Genomic DNA, 19,630 nt, shown 5'->3' on the forward strand with positions numbered 1-19,630 from the left:
ATGAAAGGAATAATTTCAGAGAAACACAGGGAGAACATAAAAACCAAAGTAAAATGGGCGAACAACTTAAACCATAATTACAAAGACAACTAACTGCAAATGATTTTAAAACCCTATAGATGCAGTGATGATGCTCCCCACCTTCTCTGAGAGATTCAAGGTGCAGAGTGAGATGTACATTTCTGGGCATGTTCAATGTGGAATTTGCTTTGCTTGTTTATGCATAATTCTTACAAATGTTTTCTTTTAATTCATTGGGGAAAGTAGGAGAGAAGATAAATGCTTGTTCATTGAAAAAATAGCATAAAATATACACACCTACAAATAAAAAATAACTTGGTATTTAGAAAATGATCACCTTTTTGCCAAACTAGTGATCAGTCATTCCAACTATAGTGAGCAAGGGGCCCATACAGCAGACATATTTGGAAGCTGATGCTTTAGATCTTCCAGTGACCAATAGTCAATGAGTACTGTCTGTTGTCATATAAATTGTTCTTCCAGTTCTGCTCACTACCTTTTATAGCATTCATGTAAGTCAGTGTTTTCTTCCATTTGCACCTGTTTCTATGCTAAAAGTTTTCAGGTTTCAGGTGTTCCTGGATCTTCCTGGATCAGAGTCCTGCAGGCTTCAGGACACCCTGGGTTGGTGGTTTAAAGAGCTGCTGGGTTCCAGCTCCCCTGCAACATTCTGGGTCAGAATGCTGGAGTTTTCAGATCCCTTTGAAGCATCTGAATCAAAGATCAAAGCTCTGCCTGTTCCAAGGTGTATCTTCAGGCAGACTCCATTGGACTTCTGACCTCTCCTAATGAGCTTCTGCATCAGGGAAATCTGGGGGGGGGGGGTCTCTGGCCCCTGGGAAAAAACATCCTTCGGCCTTCAGTTGCCTCTGGAGTGACTTCCTTTTTTTTCTCCTGAGCTAGCACCTGCTTTCCTGAAGGGTTTCTTTTCCTAGAGCCCTCAGGTTTCTGACTGTAATTTTGTAGACTGTATGAAAGAGCTCATTGTTGTTTATTTTTTGATTTCTTGATCATTATTTGAGCTAGTGCCATTTTTTATATATTTGCTAGAGTTCTTTCAAATAGCCATCTTTAAAAAAAAAAAAAAAACCTCTCCTTAACTTCTGTCTTAGAATAGATACAAGTATCCTTTCTAAGGCATTGTCTGAGGCAAGATTTGAACCCAGGTCCTCCTGATTCCAGGCCTGGCTCTGTCCACTGCCCCTTCATATCATCACCTTAACTAGAAGTCTTCCTTACATAATTTCATAATAAATATTAATGAAGTGGATCCGTCTGTCAATAACCACTGGTTTAGTATGCACTTTCATAAGGACTTCATGAAAGACATTTCTCTGATTTTGAATACTCATATGAGAAAAAACTTTGCTTAAGAGCTAGAATACTGGACATAGAGCTATCCTGGATTCACTATGGATACCGTTCAGCTGTGGAACCGTGTATGCCAATAATTGGGCAAAAATCCCCTTAATCTTTCTGAATGATTTCTCAGGCAACTAACACTTGAAGCTATTTAATTTATGATCACACCTTGGCCTCTATGAGACCACTCAGGAAATAGACTCATATGCATTGTACATTCACTGTGCATTTTGACATGGCAGTGATCACGTATTCTAATTTTACTTTAAAAATCTCTGACTAAATAAATCAATGAAATAAAAAATCTTGACTATTACAGCGACTTATCCACAAGCTTCCCAGAAAAGACTTGGAAGTCTACATGCTGGATAAATTTGAATCCTGTAGGATAAAACTAGAACCTAATTTTAACTGTTCACCTTGTTTCTTAATCAAATCTACATAGTGGAAATCTTAAACCCCAGCATTCCCTTGTTTATATGAAATAGCTTAGCCTCATAGATCAGGATGAGGGGCAAAAATAAACAAATGAGGCTCATGGGAGAAAATAGCCACTCCAAGGGGAGCCATATGCTCTGATACTCATGGCAGCAGCGTGAGAAGGCAGCCTAAAATTAGCAGGAGGGGAGTGCAATTCACTGTGGTAGCCCTTGCTGCCTTCAGTTAGTGGGGACGAGACCTACATCCTGGTTTAGGTGGCTTGAGAGGAATTCTCTTTAGCAGGAGCAAGGGGAAGTCCTCACTGTACCACTGCCCAGGTAAGCCACAGCCTATGCCCTCTGGTCCTTTCAGATCTAGGTTGAAGGCTAAATAAGGTAAAGCAAGAAAGGCTCTTTGCTCCTTTTTTAGAACCTGACATTGTTAAATTTGCCATGGAAAGTGGGAACCTAGGAACTAAGATGACAGAGAGCAGGCATAGCTCTTCTTGGGTCCCCTCTCCTCACTCAGGGTGTTAGACTTAAGCAGAAGAAATAGCCCAAATTCTAGAGGTTGGGGTTTGGAGGCTGTTGCTTTGGAGGGGTACTAGGTGGGGAAGGGAGTATTGCCTTAGAGACTTGAGAAAAGTGTTAAGGCTTGTCAATAAAGATGATGCAGAGTAAGAAAAACAGTTTAGGGATAAACAGTGCACAGTACACTAAAACTAGAGTCAGAAAGGGATGGCGGGGTGCTTTAGTAGATGGGAAGGGGTGTCTCACTGACATTTCTGTAGCCAGCGATGGCAAACCTGCCCAGAATTTTCCCAGTGCTCACTCTTGTAAAGAATTGTATCTGTGATAAATTATAATAGATAAGGATACTTAATTATTTCCTGTTTTCTTTTATTATTTATCTTCATCCCTTTCACTTCATTTCCTCTTGTTTTTGTGCTTTCTGTTTCATTTTTATTTAGGGCTCACTCTTATAAAGAATTATATCTGTGATAAATCATAATAGATAAGAATTCTTAATTATTTCCTGTCTTCTTTTATTATTTATTTTTCATCCCTTTCACTTAATTTCCTCTTGTTTTTGTGCTTTCTGTTTCATTTTGATTTAGGGCTCACTCTTGTAAAGAATTGTATCTGTGATAAATTATAATAGATAAGAATTCTTAATTATTTCCTGTTTTCTTTCATTATTTATTTTTCATCCCTTTCACTTCATTTCCTCTTGTTTTTGTGCTTTCTGTTTCATTTTGAAACATGATCAGACTTTCCCCTTCCTGTAACTCTGTTTGTAAGGCTTAGGTCCTCAGAGCTGTGGGATAAAGGAACTTTTAAATCAAAGGTGGGTGAAGTGACTTAAGAGAGGTGCTATGAAACAGAGAGAGAGGAAAGCCACAGCTTTTCATTCATGTATCTGTTAATTGATTTAACATTAGCTTCTACTTCTTTTTAACATGAGACAGAGGCAAAAATGGAAAAGTTTGTGATAATTTGTTGTATTTAACAGCTTGATTTCTTACTAAATTAAACTTGTGGTCTTGGTTCTTTAGGTTGGGAATGCACACATGTCCTACCTATTTCCTTGAGATTTCATAGACTCATGAACTTGGAATCCATAGAGTTGGAAGAAACTGCAAAGGCTCTCTGTTCCATGATATTCTAGGACAGCACCACAGATAACTAGATACTTAATAAATGTTTTTTTGGTGATGGTTATAATTTTACTGTTATAATCTTGGATACTTCCCTTTCCCTTTTGACCTTTCATAACACTTTGTTACTCTTTTGACCAATTGATACCATTTTACATTGTTATAGTTATTTGTTAGTGTTTGGAAACATTAAAGCTTCTTAAAGATAAGGTCCCAGATGTTATATTTGTATCTCCATACAGTGCTTTATCCATTGTAGGCACCCAATAAGTAGCTACCAAATAGGTGTGTAAATGAATGAACAAGTATGAAATTAGGAATTGTGGTTTCTATGGATTAATTAGAACCTTTTTAGAATATTTTTCTTCTGCAATAGATTAGACAAATAGTTTCCTCCTATCAGGAACTCTTTTATTCAGATTAAAACAAAAGCCTACTAACTCTTTTATGAGCGTTTTTGGAAAGGAGAAAAGAATAGCTTTAAAGGAAAGGTAATATGGACATAATTATCAACATTACAGCATGTTCCAAATGTTTTAATGTACCTTTGTATAGTACTTAACTTTCCAAAGTACTTTACTACTAAAGCTTACAATCATATAGTATTGTTGTTGTTATGGTTGTTCAGTCATTTCAGTCATGACTCCTTCTAGGGTTTTCTTGGTAAAATACTGGTGATAATACATGTATAACCCAGATCAAGTCATCTGGCAGCACTGGTTTGATCATGTAACTTAGGAAAACTGGAGTGGAAATTTATTACAGGTAATTAATAAAAATACTGGAATGATTTGCCATTTCTTTTTCCAGCTCATTTTACAGGTGAGGAAACTGAGGCAAACAGTTAAGTGACTTGCCCAGGGTCACATAGCTAATATGTGTCTGAGGTCAGATTTGAACTCAGGAAGATGAATCTTCCTGATTCCAGGCCCAGCACTCTACCTACTGCACCTTATAACTGCCCCATAATCATATGGTAGTTTATGATTATAAGATTTCTGAGACCATATTATTTAGAAATCAGATTTTACTATGCATTTTTATTAGAACCTTTCACATAGTGATAAAATAGGATAAATTAAAGTATTTCGTTTTTAGAGTATTTGCTTATGACCTGTATCATGGTGTAGTGGAGATAGTAATGAATTTTTAACTAGAAGATCAGTTCTGCTCTCTACTGCCTGGGTGACCCTGGGCAAGTCACTTCATTTCTTGGGACCTCAATTTCATCAGTATATATAAAGAATGGGTTATAGTAAATAATTTTTTAATTCCCTTCCAACAGAACCTTAACTAGGGCAGGTTCATCAGGGCTTTGTTCAGGGCATCAAATTTAGGGGGTGCTGGCAGAATTTAATTCCTTCCAGAGCAAAAAACAACTAAGCTTAGCAACTAGTTATCAAGAATGGTTAAAGGAAGACGCTCTCTTACAATGGTCCATAGTCTAGTATCTCTTTCTACTTCTCCTTAACTGAATTTGCCTTTAAAATTTTATCTGAGGATCTCTTTCCCTAGGAAATGGGCACCTAATCTTCTAGCACTAGCTCTGCCTCTCAGTAGGATTCTAAAATTCTGCTCCAAGGAGAGATAAAGGAAAATTCACTTATAAAAATAAAGACAGATTTGAAATTTGTGGCATTAATAATACCAAAGTATCAAAAAATTCAATAAAACAAATGCAAATTAAAGGACTATTACATTAGTTGAAAATACTCTCATTTCACTTCTACCTTTGAGCTACTTTGTGACTCTGAAAAGGGAGATTAACTCCACCTGTATTTGAATGTACTTATCTTTAAAATCAAAATATTAAAGCAAGACTGTTCACATGGTTCTGGTGAGGAATAAGTAATAAAGGGACAATAAAAAGTTTTAAAATACAAATTGTAGTAATGATAGTTAATGTCATTAATAAAATTAATTACTCAGAAAATCATGAATTTTCAAAAAAATAGTCTTGTACTTTTTGTCTACTTAAGTCCTATCTATGTCATCCTCATAACAACAAAAACTAAGTATGTTGAAATCCTATGTGATGTTTATATGTACTTAGTAATATTCTACCACAAGCTGACGGAATATAATAAGATGATAAAATTTCCATCTCTTATAATGGCAACTGCTAACTTCACTAGATCTCTCTTCTTCAAATCACTTACCTTAACTGCAGTCTTCCCCTTATAGTCCAAATACCATGCCTCTTCTAAAAACTGTCTTTAGATCCTGTTAGATGAAAGATATTTACACATAACCTCAACTATTCATAAAGAAAGCATGTATTCTAGTGTGGATATACTGCCCTGTTATTTGTCACCACTTGACTAATTTGGCCAAAGTTAGTCTGTTTGATACCTACGTTGTCAGATCAGATTATATTTTAAATCCTTTAGCTATGTTTAGCCCCTTGGCATTGGATGATTTGGGAGTCTACATATTTAGGGACCAGATGGCTCCAAAGCCTGGTAACAAGATATGAAGCATTTTACTCCTAGGTCATTGGTTTAAATCTGGACTAGTTGATCACTATTGGTGGTCTCTGAAATGTAATAGTAATCTCAGGCCCGTCTCTAATGGACAGCACCCCATGCAGGAAAACTCATCATTCTTGGCACTAATTGGTAGTCTTGTTGTCAACTTCAATAGAGAAGCCAAAGCCTGAATCAGTCAAGAAATCTTAATTACTGCTGCATCTGAGTCACCATTCTCTGGTTGACCCATTCAGCCTTTGGCCTTTTTGTAGTTTAGAGTCCTTTGGGTTCTGCTTAACAGTCTTCTGCCTAAACTCTTTGTGACTTCATGAATCCGGATTAAGATGGGATTTACTTTAGACATATTTCCGTACAATATGTTCTGGCATTTAATAACAATATTTGTTCTTTTGTTACTTCTTGAATACCTTAAAGTAGATATTTTCCTAAGTTCTCTTGCAAAGCTTCCAGGAAAGCATCAGTGCCACAGTTATAAAACTATCTAGCTCCATTGTCATCCTTTTTATTCCTGTGTTTTTTGTGCTTTTGGTGAATTCAGGTCTCTTACAGAATTTATTTTTTTCCCTAAATCCAGACAGAATCAAATTAAATGTCTGTTAATAAAATACACTAGTGTTGATATGTAGAATTAAAGACATTTTAACATGGTCAGTATGAGAATTTGTTTTGCTTGACTATCCAATTTGTTTATGAGTTTTTTCTTTTCTTTTGTTTTGGAGAAGAGGATGTGGGAGGAAGAAAAAATACTTCATAACAAAAAAAAAAACAAATAAAAAACAAAATAAGTATATTTCTATTTTTAATTATTTAATTTTTGAAAAATTTAAATAGATTTTTAAAAAAGAACTGCATGGTTTTAAGACCTAACCCCGACCCTTTATTTTTACTATTTACTATAGTAAAATTTACTATCATTTTTCTACTAATCTCTTTTTGTGTTGTCATAGATTAGTCTAAGTGTGTCTATCAGTACTTACATTAATTAATGTCCATACCAATGGAAAGAAGCCTAAAGAGTAAAATGGTGGGGAAATCTGCCAACTGCATTTTTTAGCCCCATTCCCTATAAACATAATCCAATTTAATTCAGATCTTCAAATATTTATTAAACTCCTGTCATAAGCAAAGCAGTAAAGATAAGGCTGGTGTGGCCCAGACCCTACCCTCAAAGAATTTATCATCTAATGAAGGAGGAAATGGTGAGAAGGGAAGGAAACAATGTGTATAATTGAATTAAACCAACGGTAAGTACCTACTCTTTCCAAGGTACTATGCTAAATACTAGGGATCCGAAGATGTGATTGGGAGTCTGTTCTCAAAGAGTTTATAAATCTATGGCTTTGGATACAAATAACTATAATGCAAAGCTGAGACTGATAACTGCAAAGGAGAAGTCAAGACAAAGTGCTAGAAGTTTGAGATAAACTAGAACATTCCTAAAAGACCTCAAGAAGAAAGTGGCATGTGGTTATGTGCTTTAAAGGAAGGGGAGAATGTCAACACACAAAAATGGTGAGGCTGTCCCTTTGATAAGGAAAACAGAGTAAATAAAGGCACAGAGACAAGGGAGTGGGTTAAGAATGAGGGATAGAGAATTTAGCACTGTTATTATATGCAATGGAGAATCATTGAGGTACCTGAGCATAGGAATAATGTAGTGAGAAATGTCTTTGCCTTATGAAGATTGCCTTGGAAGCAGCACGAAGGATGCTTTGGAGAGGAAATAGACAGGAAGCAGGAAAACCAATTAGGTGTCTATTACAATCATCCAGATGAAAGTTGAACAAGGTAGTTGCCCTAAGAATGGAAATAATATATTAAAAATTGTTTTAAGTGTAGAATCATTAGGAAACATCCAAATACACACACACACACACACACACACCAACTAAATTATAAACCCTTTAGGTACAAGCACTCTGTATCTACCACAATACTTTTCATATATGAATGAATGAAATAGGCAGAAAGACTCAAATATATTTCAGTTATACACACACACACCCCTTAAGCTCCTCCCACCCCCATCCCATGATTTTGGGTTCTGGACTGGTGAACATTCACCTTCTCTTGCCCAGAACCAGGGCCATCATGCTCCTTCCCAGTCATCTCCATGCCATACTGCCTGCCATGGGTATTCTGTTTTCCCTTTTCCAGCTCTAGCTCTGGGAACACTAATCAAAATCAACACTGGAAGGATGTGTCAGTCCATTGATGACTCCTAGCATCATTCCCTGTCCGAAACATTCTTCCCTGGCTACCACTCCCTTTTGTATGTTGTCTTCCTCAATTAGAATGTAAACTCCTTGAGGAAACGAACTATCTCATTTGTTTGTATTTGTATCCCCAATGCTTACCTCAGGACCTAGTACCTAAGTAAGCACTCATTACACATTTTTTTATTCATACATATAATTTGGATCGCTTCTATATACTGTGACAGGTGAAATTAGGAAACAGGAAACTAAATGCACACAAATATATATGTTCTATATAAATATTTTACATAATAATAATAATAATTATATATATATATTTTAAATCCCTACCATCTGTCTTAGAATTGGCACAAGAACCAAGGGCTAGACAATTGGAGTTAAGTGACCTACCCTGAATCATATAGCAAGGAAGTGTCTGAGGTCAGATTTGAACCTAGGACCACTTTGTCTCTAGGCCTGACTCTCTGTCCACTGAGCCACATGGCTGCCCTGACGCTAAGTATATTTTTGAATTTATCTGAATTCAGATCACCATTTCATTGTGTGAGGTTTCCCACAGGACACAGGGAAAACTTTTAGAAGTCATGGAGAGCATTATAATAAATTGGTAGCTGGCAAAAAACTAGAAGGGATAACTAAACCGCTGCATGACAGGATACAGAAAGACCGTGACAGGCTAGAAGACTGGCCATGCTCTAAGAGGAGATTTAATAGGGATAAATGTGAAGGCTTACACTTGGGTTCAATAAATCAACCACAAGCATAAATGATGAGGATGGTGATAATAATAACTAGCATTTCTATTGTGCTTTAAGGTTTGAAAAGGGACTTCAAATATTATTTTGTTTGATGCAACAACCTGGGGAAGTTGTTGTTATTATTATCCTCCATTTTACAAATGAGGAAACTGAGGAAGAGAGAGGTGGCATGATTTGCTGAGGGTCACTCAGCTAGTAAGAATCTGGGGCTGGAACTGAACTCCAGTTTTCCTGACTTAGTGTCTAGTATTCTATCCATTGTGACACCTTGCCACCTCATAATGGGGAGGGATGGTGACACCGCAGTCAATAAAAATTATGGAGGGTTTAGTTCTCCCCACTGACATTGCCTTGACTATGGTACATCCCCTCATTATCTCCCACCTAGACTGTTGTGATAGCTTTTGATTTGGTCTTCCTGCCTCATGTTTTCCCCCACTTCTGTCCTTCTTCCGCTAGACTATCAAATTCATCCTACTAAGACACAGATCTGACCACATCACCTCCCTGTTTGATAGACTCCAATGGCTCCCTATCACCTCCAGAATCAAATGTAAAATCCTCTGTTTGATATTCAAAGCCCTTCACCAGCTGGTCCCCTCCTACCTTCCAATCTTCTTACACTTTCCTCCCCTCCACATACTCTGCTAGCCAGTGACACTGGCCTCCTTACTATTCCTCTGACCTTGTCTAATTAGACTCCCTCTATGACCTCTGCTGATGACACAGTTTATAGGGAACACATGTATCATCTCCCCATATTTGAACAGAAGCAGTTTATTCTTGTTTAGTCCCTTATCATTGTTCATTTATGTTTACCTTTTCATGTTTCTCTTAAATCATGTGTTTCAACTTCAAAATTTCTACACAATTCTAGTCTTTTTATCAGGAATACTTAAAAGTTCTCTATTGCATTAAAGATCCACTTTTCCCCTTATAGCATTATACTCAGTGAGTTATTCTTGACTGGAAGCCTACATCTTTTGCCTAATTGAACATCATATTTTTTAGTTGCTGCTAAATCATGGGTGATCCTGACTATGGCTCCTCAGAACTTGAATTCCTTCTTTCTAGCTACTTCAGTATTTTTGTTTTAGCCTCGAAATTCTGGATTTGGGCTATCATGTTCCTGGGGGTTTTCATTCTGAGACTTTTTTTTCAGAAGGCAATTGTTGAATTTTCTCAATTTTGACTTTGCCCTCTGCTTCTAAGATCTTTGGGCAGTTTTCTTTTAAGATTTTTTAAAAATATGGTACCTAAGCTAGTTTTTGTTTGTTTGAGGCATTCCTATAGTCCAATGCTTCTTAAGCTGTTTTTCTCAATCTGTTTCTCAAGTCATTTGTTTTTTCTGAGATATCTTACATTTTCTTCTATTTTTTTTTCGGTCTTTTAACTTTGTTTTAATATTTTTGGCTTCATGTACTTATTCATTTCTGTTTGGGTCCATTCTAATTTTCAAGGAATTTGTTATTTGGATAAAATTTATACCTGTTACACCAAGCTGTTGATTCCCATTCCAATTCTTTCTTCCATAGTTCTCATTTTTTTTTACTTTCCCCCCCTCAATTGCCCTTATTTAGTTTATAAAAATATTTTAATCCCCCCAAAAACTTCATCTCTTCCAGAAATTCTTATTGAGTTTATGCCCAAGTTATATTTTCTTTAAAGTTTTACTTATATATTTTAAGAGTCATTTTCTTGGGTTTCTGTCTTGAGCTTCCTTGCCACCTATAATAATTCAAAGAGGTAGTAAGTGGAAAGAGGTTCTTTTTTTGTTGTTTGTTCATTCTACTTCCTGACTTCAGACTTGATGTTAGGGCTGAGCTCTGCTGCACTTCTGGAGGGAAAGTCTGGGCTGATCCTATTGCTGATTTCCTTAGATATTGAATATTGTATAATTCTAGGACAGTGATGGTGAACCTTTTAGAGGCTGAGTGCTGTGCTGCCCCATTCCAGACTGTGCACAATGCCCTGCCCCCCCCCCCCCGAGACCAAGTGCTGTCCCCCCCTTACAACAGACCAGGGAGGGAGAAAGGTAGAATAGCCTTAGTGCTCCACTCAGGGGAAGGAGTAAGCACTTCCATGGGACTGTGGACAAAGGGGAGGGGAAGCACAGTGGAGAGGGAGAGGGGAGCACTCTGCCTGAGACCCTCTGCCTTTCTAGTAACTAACTCTGGTGGGCGATATCTCACATGCCCACAGAGAGGTCTCTGCGTGCCATCTTTGGCACCCATGCCATAGGTTCACCATCATGGTTCTAGGATCTCAAGGTCAGGCTGGGAACTTTCAAGCTTTCAGAGCTCCCAAAGTGGTCTGATCCATGGCAAAGTCTCATTGCTGCCCCTCTGGTCTGAACTCTCTAAGTTCCAGACCTCAGTTTAGGTCTGAGCAAAAGATTTCTGCCAGATTCTGCCCCTGACAGCCAGCTGGAAAGCTCTGTTGACTCAGAATAAAAAAAACTGTGGGCTCCCTATTGGTCTGGGATTCTTGCCCTAGTTATTCTTCTACAGGCTTTAAGCTGAACTACCTTGTTCTGTTCCTGGAGTCTCGGCCACATTGTTGCTCCTGTTGGCTTTGGAACTTGTTCTTTTCTTAGTATATCACCCAGGACCTCCATACCCAGAAATACAATCCCTGGGCTCATGCCCTCTCCCCAGTCTGCCCTGAATCTATGAACCCAGATCTAGGCAGTAGGTGAAAAAGGTGCCAGTTGGCATCTGTCACTGTCATGGCGCTCCTGTCCTGGTCTGGTGGCACTCTAGTATGGATCTGGGATCTCCTTTGCACTGATTCACAGCCTCTCCCTGGGTGATAGAGTGTTTTGAGAGCAACAACCTTCTGGCTTGACCCTGTTGCAAGGGTCCTCAGAGCTCTCTGATTGGTTTCCTATGCTATGAGGGTTGAACTTGATGTAACTTTTAATGGATTTCCCCATAAGGATTTGGTCTGGCAAATTTTGTGGTTCTATTTGGAGGAGCTGTTTGTTCTGGGGTGGGGGGAATGGGAAGGGGGACTCACTGTACTGCTTCTTGCTCCTCTGTCACCTTTGCTCTGCCTTCTCACTGCCATTTACAATCATCCTTTTCTCTAGTAATGCCATTTTCACCATTTCTTACATGCCCGTTGTGATTGGTAACATGAGCAAATGAATGAAAAGCATTTATTAAATTCTCATTGTAGGTCAAGCACTGTGCTAAGGTAAAAGGCTAGAAATAAAGGGAAATCTCTCTTTTCAAGGAGCCTTCTTTTGACCTGAAAAATACAACACATTGGAGAGTTCAGCTTCAAGGTAGACGGAAAGGCCCAAAGGTCCTCAGATCCATTAGCATCATGCCTGGGATCTAGAGGGACCAGCAGTATGACAGATGGCAAAGTCTGATACTTCTTAGAGTGTGATGGCAGAAGGTCCTTTACCAAAAAGATTATAATCAGTGACTTGGCACTCATAAAAACCTTAGTGCTCATGTCCACTCTGAAGTCAGGGGCTGGTGGGGGCAACTGTTGGGGAAAAGGGAATAATCCAATGGTTGAAATAAAGCAAATACTCTAGGCTCCTTCCTGCAGGGTAAGGAGAGAAATTAACATTCAAGTCAGGGGGAAGAGGGCAGGGGTTGGGGGGAGAGAAAGGAAAGAATTGGCAGAAGGATGAGAGGAAGAGATCCTGATGGGACCTGAAAAGGTGAAGGAGTAGGGGAAGTACTATACCTCTTTCCTTTGCCTTTGAATTATTTATAATTTTCCTTCATCTTAGATAATATGATTTAATATTAGTAGCTCCACAGTAGGGTAAGGACAGCTAAGTGATTCAGTGAATGGAGTGCTGGGCCTGGAGTCAGGAAGACCTGAATTCAAATACAGCCTCAGTTACTTGGTACCTATGTGATCCTATTTGCCTCAGTTTCCTCATCAATAAAATGAGCTGGAGGAAGAAATAGCAAAGTAGTAGCTTTGCTAAGAAAATCCCAAATGGAATCATGAAGTATTAGACACAACTGAAAAACAACTAAACAACAATAATACAGAGGAATATTTGGCCTTTTCAGTGGAAAGCTTTTGGAGATAATTGAAAATACCATGCTGTTCCCCAAGTAAGACCCAACTCAATATCTAATCTGCCCAAATCTAAGGCCAACTTATTATTCATTCATTAACCAATCAACTAACATTTATATCACATGCCAAGAACTCTAGTAGATGCTACATTTAGAAAAACAAAAATGAAACTTCTCTCATTCTCTTCTAAACTCTCTTTGGCTTCCAGCATCCTCACTCAAATGAAATCCATCTCTCCCAAGTTACCAATGATCTTTTAATTGCCAAATCTAATGACTTCTTCTGAATTCTCATTCTTTTAATCTCACTGCAGACCAGTTTGTCCCCTGAATGTTTTCCTTGATAGGTTCTCATAACTCTGCTCTTGTTTCTCTTTCTACTTATCTGACCAATCCTTAGTCTCTTTTTCTATATTTATCCTTCCTACTAACTATATTAATCCCCCAAAGCTTTATCCTTGACCTTTTCAGTTAATTATCTCATTAAGTCTTACACGTTCAACTATCATCTGTAGAAAAGATGTTTCCAAGATTCATTTATTCAACTTTAGTCTCTCTTCTGAGCTCTAGTCCTTCCTCATCAACTACTTATTGGACATTTCAAACTGGATGTCCCATGGGTATCTCAAAGTCAAGATGTCCAAAGTAGGATTCATTATCTTTCCCCAAAGACCCACCTTCCTCTTATTATTGAAGGTGCCATGGTCTTTCAGTCACCCGGGCTCAAAACCTTGGTATCAGCCTTAAAACTCCTCTCTCTCTCTCTCTCTCTTCTCTCTCTCCTCTCTCTCTCTCTCTCTCTCTCTCTCTCTCTCTCTCTCTCTCTGTCTCTCTCTCTCTCTTTCTCTCTCTCTCCTTCGCTCTCTCTCTCTCTCTCTCTCTCTCTCTCTCTCTCTCTTTCTCTCTCTCTCTCTCTCTCTCTCTCTCTCTCTCACCTAATATCTAATCAGTGGCCAAGTATTGTCATTTATTTCTCTATAATTTCTCTTACATGTACCCTTTTCTCTCTAGTAGACATAGCCCCTACCTAGTTCAGCCCTTCATCAACTATTGCAATTAGCCTTCAAATTGGTCTTCTTCCCTTAAATATTTCCCACTCCAAACCATTCTCCACTCAGTTGCCACTTTTTACCCAACAAATTCCAGTGGATCTTTATTCCTCCAAGATCAAATATAAAGTCAGTCAGTTAACAAGCGTTTATTAAGAGCATAATATGTTCCAGGCACTGTGCTAAGAGCTGGGTATACAAAAAGAAAGGCAAAAACAGTCCCTTCCCTCAATGTTCTAAGAGGAAGACAATAAGCAAGTGCCTATGTACAAACAAGTTATATACAGGACAAATCAGAGAAAGGCACTCAAATTAGGAGGACCGGCAAAAGCTTCCAGGAAAGGTAAGATTTTGGCTGAGACTTGAAGGAAGTCGGGAAGTAGAAATGAGAAGGAGAGCACTCCAGGCATGGGAGAGCATCCGTGAAAATTATTGGAATCTGGAGATAAATTGTTTTGTCTGAGGAACCACGAGGACACTGTCACTAAATCACCAAATCAGGGTATGTGATGGGGAATAAGGTGGAAGGGAAAGAAAAAGTCAAAGAGGAGAGAAACAGATAATGAAGTAAATACAATAAAGTGAAATCAGAATTAAGGTAAATTCAAAGATTTGGGCAAGATAGGCAAATGAGAGCAAGGGATGGAGAGTATGAGAGTACACTAGTATCAAAGTAGTATAAGCAAAACTAGGGATATAATACTGATTCAAAAAAGAGGAAGAAGCTAAAAAAAAAGAGTTAAAATCAAGAAGTGGAAAAATTCAGTCTTTCAATTATAACTTTAAATCTGTATGAATTAAACAATGCAATAAATGAGATGGGCATCGGGATAATGTAGCATCTCAGGTACATTATCATCCTGAAAGTATTATTGATGTATTGACATTGTAGCCTAATTAAATATATACCAGACACATGGTCATGTTACTGATTGATCATTGTATTTCCTAAAACTTCAGTCCAAAGGTCAAAAGAATTCCTGGGCAGGGCGTTAGCTGCCACAGGGTACTAGTTATCTCCTTGTTAGACCACATCCTTACCAAGACACATGTTTGATTAACCTCCTCCTCTTTCATTACATGATTGTCAATTGAGCCAATGTTAAAACCTATTCCATGTCATGTGTTCATTAGCTACCTCCCACTCCACATTCCTAAATTCTCCAATAAAAGTTTGGGGACATATGCAGATCACTCTCTCTCTCAGTACCATCAGAAGAGCACGAAGGATGGAGCCATGTTTTTTAACTCCTTGTCTCTGAGTCTGTATTTCTTTGTCTATCTGTCTGTCTGTATGTATGTCTGTTTGTCTCTCTCTCTTTGTCTCTCTGTCTGTCTCTCTGTCTCTCTTCTCTCTCTCTCTTCTCTCTCTCCCTCTCTCTCTCTTTTTCTCTCTTTGTCTGTCTCCTCTCTCGTCTCTCTCTCCTCTCTTTGTCTGTCTCTCTCTCTCTGTCTCTGCCTCTCTGTCTCTCTCTCCTCCCTCTCCCTCCCTCCCTCCCCCCCTCTCCCTCTCTCTCTCTCTCTTTTCTCTCTCTCTCTCTCTCTTTCTCCTTCTCTCTCTCTCTCTCTCCTCTCTCTCTCTCTCTCTCTCTCTCTCTCTTTCTCTCTTTCTCTCTCTCTCTCTCTCTCTCTCTCCTCTCTCTCTCTCTCTCGTCTCTCTCTCTCTCTCTCTCTCTCTTTCTCTCTCGCCCCTTTACCCATTTTCCCACAGTTTCCATTTTTCTTCTCAGGTGTCCACCCATGAAAATATTAATTTGTAGCTTCAGGCAGCAACAGATAAGAAAACTAATGCCAACTATTTTTTCATACAAGAAACCTCTAAAAGGTATCTCTAGGAGACAGCTAGTTGACTCAGTGGATTGAGAACCAGGTTTAGAGATAGGATATTCTGGGTTCAATCTGACATCAGATACTTCCTAGCTGGGTAACCCTGGGCAAGTCACTTAACTCCCATTGCCTAGCCCTTAGCCTTCTGCCTTGGAACCAATCCACAATAATTGATTCTAAGACAGAAGGTTTTAAAGGAAAGATTTAAAAAAAAACAAAACAAGGGACATAATAAAAAGTATTTCTATATATGTTTGGGCATATATATAAAGAACTCATTCCTTATATATATGTATATGTAATTAAATGTATGTATAAGCACCATTTGTATGTATATGCATATATAATATATATGGGAAACACTAGAAGTTTGCTCTATAGAGATGAGTAAAACAAGATCTTTTCTCTGTTATTCTTTGAAATGGTTCTAGAAATGGTGGTTTTTAAAGGTTTAATAATCTTAGAAGTATAAATACCACAAACTTAAAAAATAGAAAGTTTAAAATTAATTATTTTTAAATATTGGTATCTTTCTCATTAAAATTCAAAAGAGACCACTATCTTGGTGCCACACATATTTCTGGTGGGTTTTCATTTTATCTTCATTTTTTTTAAAGCCCTTATTGTCTATCTTAGAATCAATGCTGTGTATTAGTGCAAGGCAGGAAGGGGTAAGGACTAGGCAATGGAGATTAAGTGACTTCCCCAGGGTCACTACAACTAGGAAAGTGTCTGAGGTCACATTTGAACCCAGAACCTCCCTCCATTTCTGGACATGGATCTCAAACCACTGACCCATCTAGCTGCCTCTGTGGTATTTTCAAACTTTATGAAAACTTTGATCATTGCTACTTACTAACTGAAACAATTGCATTTATAATCTTAATCTTTAAAATACATAAAGAATGAAGCCTTGATTCACACATGACAGTTTTGACATGATCCCCTTCCCCAAATGGAGATAGATCAGGTGACTAACATGGCCAAGCCAGCAATTCATCTACCAGAGAAAATGTCTTCTAGAAACAGTTATAGTTGGCCAGGTACCCTTTTAAAAAAAAATTTAAACTTATTTATTTAGTTAATTTAGAATATTTTTCCATTGTTACATGATTCATATTCTCTCCTTCCCCTCCTCCCTTCTCCCTCCCATTGCCAATGAGCAATTCCACTGGTATTACATGTGACCTGAATCAGAACCTATTTTCATGTTGTTGATGTTTGCACTAGGATGATCATTTAGAATCTACATCCCCAATCCTATTCCCCATCAACCCATGTGATCAAGGAGTTTGTTTTTCCTCTGGATGTGGATAGTGCTTTCTCATGGATCCCTCAGAATTGTTCAGGATAACTTCATTGCCACTAGTGAAGTCCATTACATTTGATTGTGCCACAGTGTATCAGTCTCTGTGTACAATGTTCTCCTGGTTCTGCTCCTTTCTACTCTGCATCAATTCCTGGAGGTTGTTCTGATTCACATGGAATTCCTCCAGTTTATTATTCCTTTGAGCACAATAGTATTCCATCACCAACATATACCACAATTTGTTCAGCCATTCCCGAATTGAAGGACATCCCCTAGTTTTCTAATTTTTTGGCTGACCATTAAAGTGCAGCTATAAATATTTTTCAGGTATCCATTTTGTTAAAATTTAGAATAAATTATTCAAAACTCTCAAATTTTAAAAAACTTAAAAGAAAATTTAAATAACTGTCTCTAAATGATTTGTTGGAGGCATTTCTACTCTGATATAATTAAAAGTAACTAATGGCACTAAGACACCTGGGACCCCTGTATAGATAATGAAACCCTGACAGTCATGCTGAATCAATGCATTTCAAATGCAGTCTGGATAAAGAAACAACTTAAAGGAATAGCAAGGAAAATCACATTAAAAAAAAAATCCAGTTCCAGACAGGGATCGGGGAAGAGGAGAGAAAATAAAAACCATCACCATAAGACTGTGACTCCTTGAGAGCTATCCCCCCCCCCAAGTTTTTTTTGGATATTCAGAACTTAGCACAGTGACTGGCACATAGTAGGTACTTTTAAAATTCTTGTTGACTGACTACCCACAGATTATCCCAATTCTTTTTTTTTTTTAATTTTATAAACCCTTACCTTCCGTCTTGGAGTCAATACTGTGTATTGGCTCCAAGGCAGAAGAGTGGTAAGGGCTAGGCAATGGGGGTCAAGTGACTTGCCCAGGGTCACACAGCTGGGAAGTGTCTGAGGCCAGGTTTGAACCTATATCCCAATTCTTAAAGGGGTGATCACACCCAACAGATTCACTCTGAATTCTTTATTCCAGTGGAGTTTTGTCCACTGCTATTCTTGGTCCTCAGGGCCTGACTCCATAGGCTGCAAGGATCCTGCCAAGTCCAGATCACCATGATTCTCTTACTGGTCATTTTCCAGTCCTGACCCCCACCCCTTCTTTTCCTCAGTAGACTCTTTGCTTCTCAGAGTCCAAACTGATTCAAAATCTTCCTGCTACCACAGGAAATCAAGCCTCTGGCTCAGAGTCTTGGTGGGGCTGCTAATCCCAGAATTCCCAATGGGGACTCAGACCACCACCACCCCCCAGCCCCAGCCATCAGGCAGTCAGTCCAAACACATAGGAATATTACAGTGGCAACTTCTTGGTCACTTTTTAAAATAAAAATCCCACGTCTGATCTTTTCTGTTTTTGAGAAATCCTTCCCTGCGATATTATCTCTGCCTCTCTTTTTAGAAGGGATAACTGAGGGGATGGATCTTTGATCCTATGTATTTCAGTCTTTGTTCATTTGGAGAATATCACCATTATTAGAATGATAATTTTTCAAGTAGTTATCAAATCTTACTGTAGCCATTCAACAAATTGTATTGTGTCCACTGGATGTAGATGACAAACCAAATGGTACAATTCTTCTTTCTGCTTACTTTGTCCACAAAAATGAAGAATTCTGCCACCATTCCCCACTCCTCACAATCAACTATATGAAACTAACAGAAGAAAGCAATTTGTTTTTTTCCTTTGTTAGGCTAATACAAGAAAAAATCCTCTTCAGTGGTTAAACTTGAGTGTTTTCCCTTTCATAGCTATTCTTGATTTAATTAACATTGAGGCCTAATCTGAATAATTACTATTTATATCATTAGTGATATTGTAGTTGCTTGTGTCATGTGTAAGAACACTGAGCTTTGTTTTTAGCCTTCTGAGATGTCTACCAACCCTAAAAATAGAATCTGATTGAAATCACCAGGGCCTGGCATCCTGGCATTTAAAAGATTCACTGCATAATGTTATGAATAGAATAGTCCCAAACTGTTATTATCTCACATATGACTCGCAAAATAAAAAAGCTAATGACAAGAAAATAAAACTAAAGTATTTTTATTTCACTTAAAGAAAAACTAAAATCTTAAATGATATTAGCAAGTATATAGTGAACAAAAGAAAAATCAACCCAAGTTCAAAAGTATGTGCTTCTGTCCTATTTCCATTTTCCTATCCACCAGCCACATCTCTTCCCCTCTCACTTAGTACATGCCATGACAACCTATTGCCCCAGTTTATTGTAATAAATTACAAAATTGCATGGTTGAAAAAGACTGCAGGAGGTCACTTTGTCCATCTATAATATAGTATCATCTCACAATTAAGATACCAATTATTATCTGGGTGCAAAAGTCCTGCCTGCACTTGCTACTTTCCAGAATTTTCCTCCCACATTTTCTTTCCTTATTTTCATTGTTTTCAACCTCAAAGAACACTTGGTGTATCTTT

General features: G+C 38.1%; 2 protein-coding genes across 5 annotated transcripts in view; one reads left to right on the forward strand and one right to left on the reverse strand.

Moving 5' to 3' along the window:
* HERC4 (HECT and RLD domain containing E3 ubiquitin protein ligase 4) overlaps positions 1-9,611 on the reverse strand; it is a 114,251-nt gene extending 104,640 nt beyond the window's left edge. The window contains exons 1-3 of one of the 2 annotated variants that reach the window (XM_016421882.2): positions 9,533-9,611; positions 7,587-7,746; positions 5,620-5,683 (exon numbers count right to left, since the gene is read on the reverse strand). The gene's annotated coding sequence lies outside the window, so the exon portion shown is untranslated. Of the gene's footprint in view, positions 1-5,619; positions 5,729-7,586; positions 7,747-9,532 lie in introns of those variants that run through there. The other variant, XM_016421885.2, reaches the window with a different exon arrangement.
* The window catches only part of MYPN (myopalladin), a 124,495-nt gene continuing 106,851 nt past the window's right edge, over positions 1,987-19,630 (forward strand). Inside the window, exon 1 of one of the 3 annotated variants that reach the window (XM_056796104.1) lies at positions 1,987-2,141. The gene's annotated coding sequence lies outside the window, so the exon portion shown is untranslated. The remainder of the gene's footprint in view (positions 2,142-19,630) is intronic. The other 2 variants (XM_056796081.1, XM_056796073.1) reach the window with 2 other exon arrangements.

This window comes from Monodelphis domestica, chromosome 1 (assembly GCF_027887165.1).
Source record: "Monodelphis domestica isolate mMonDom1 chromosome 1, mMonDom1.pri, whole genome shotgun sequence".
NCBI classification, from domain to species: Eukaryota; Metazoa; Chordata; class Mammalia; order Didelphimorphia; family Didelphidae; genus Monodelphis; species Monodelphis domestica.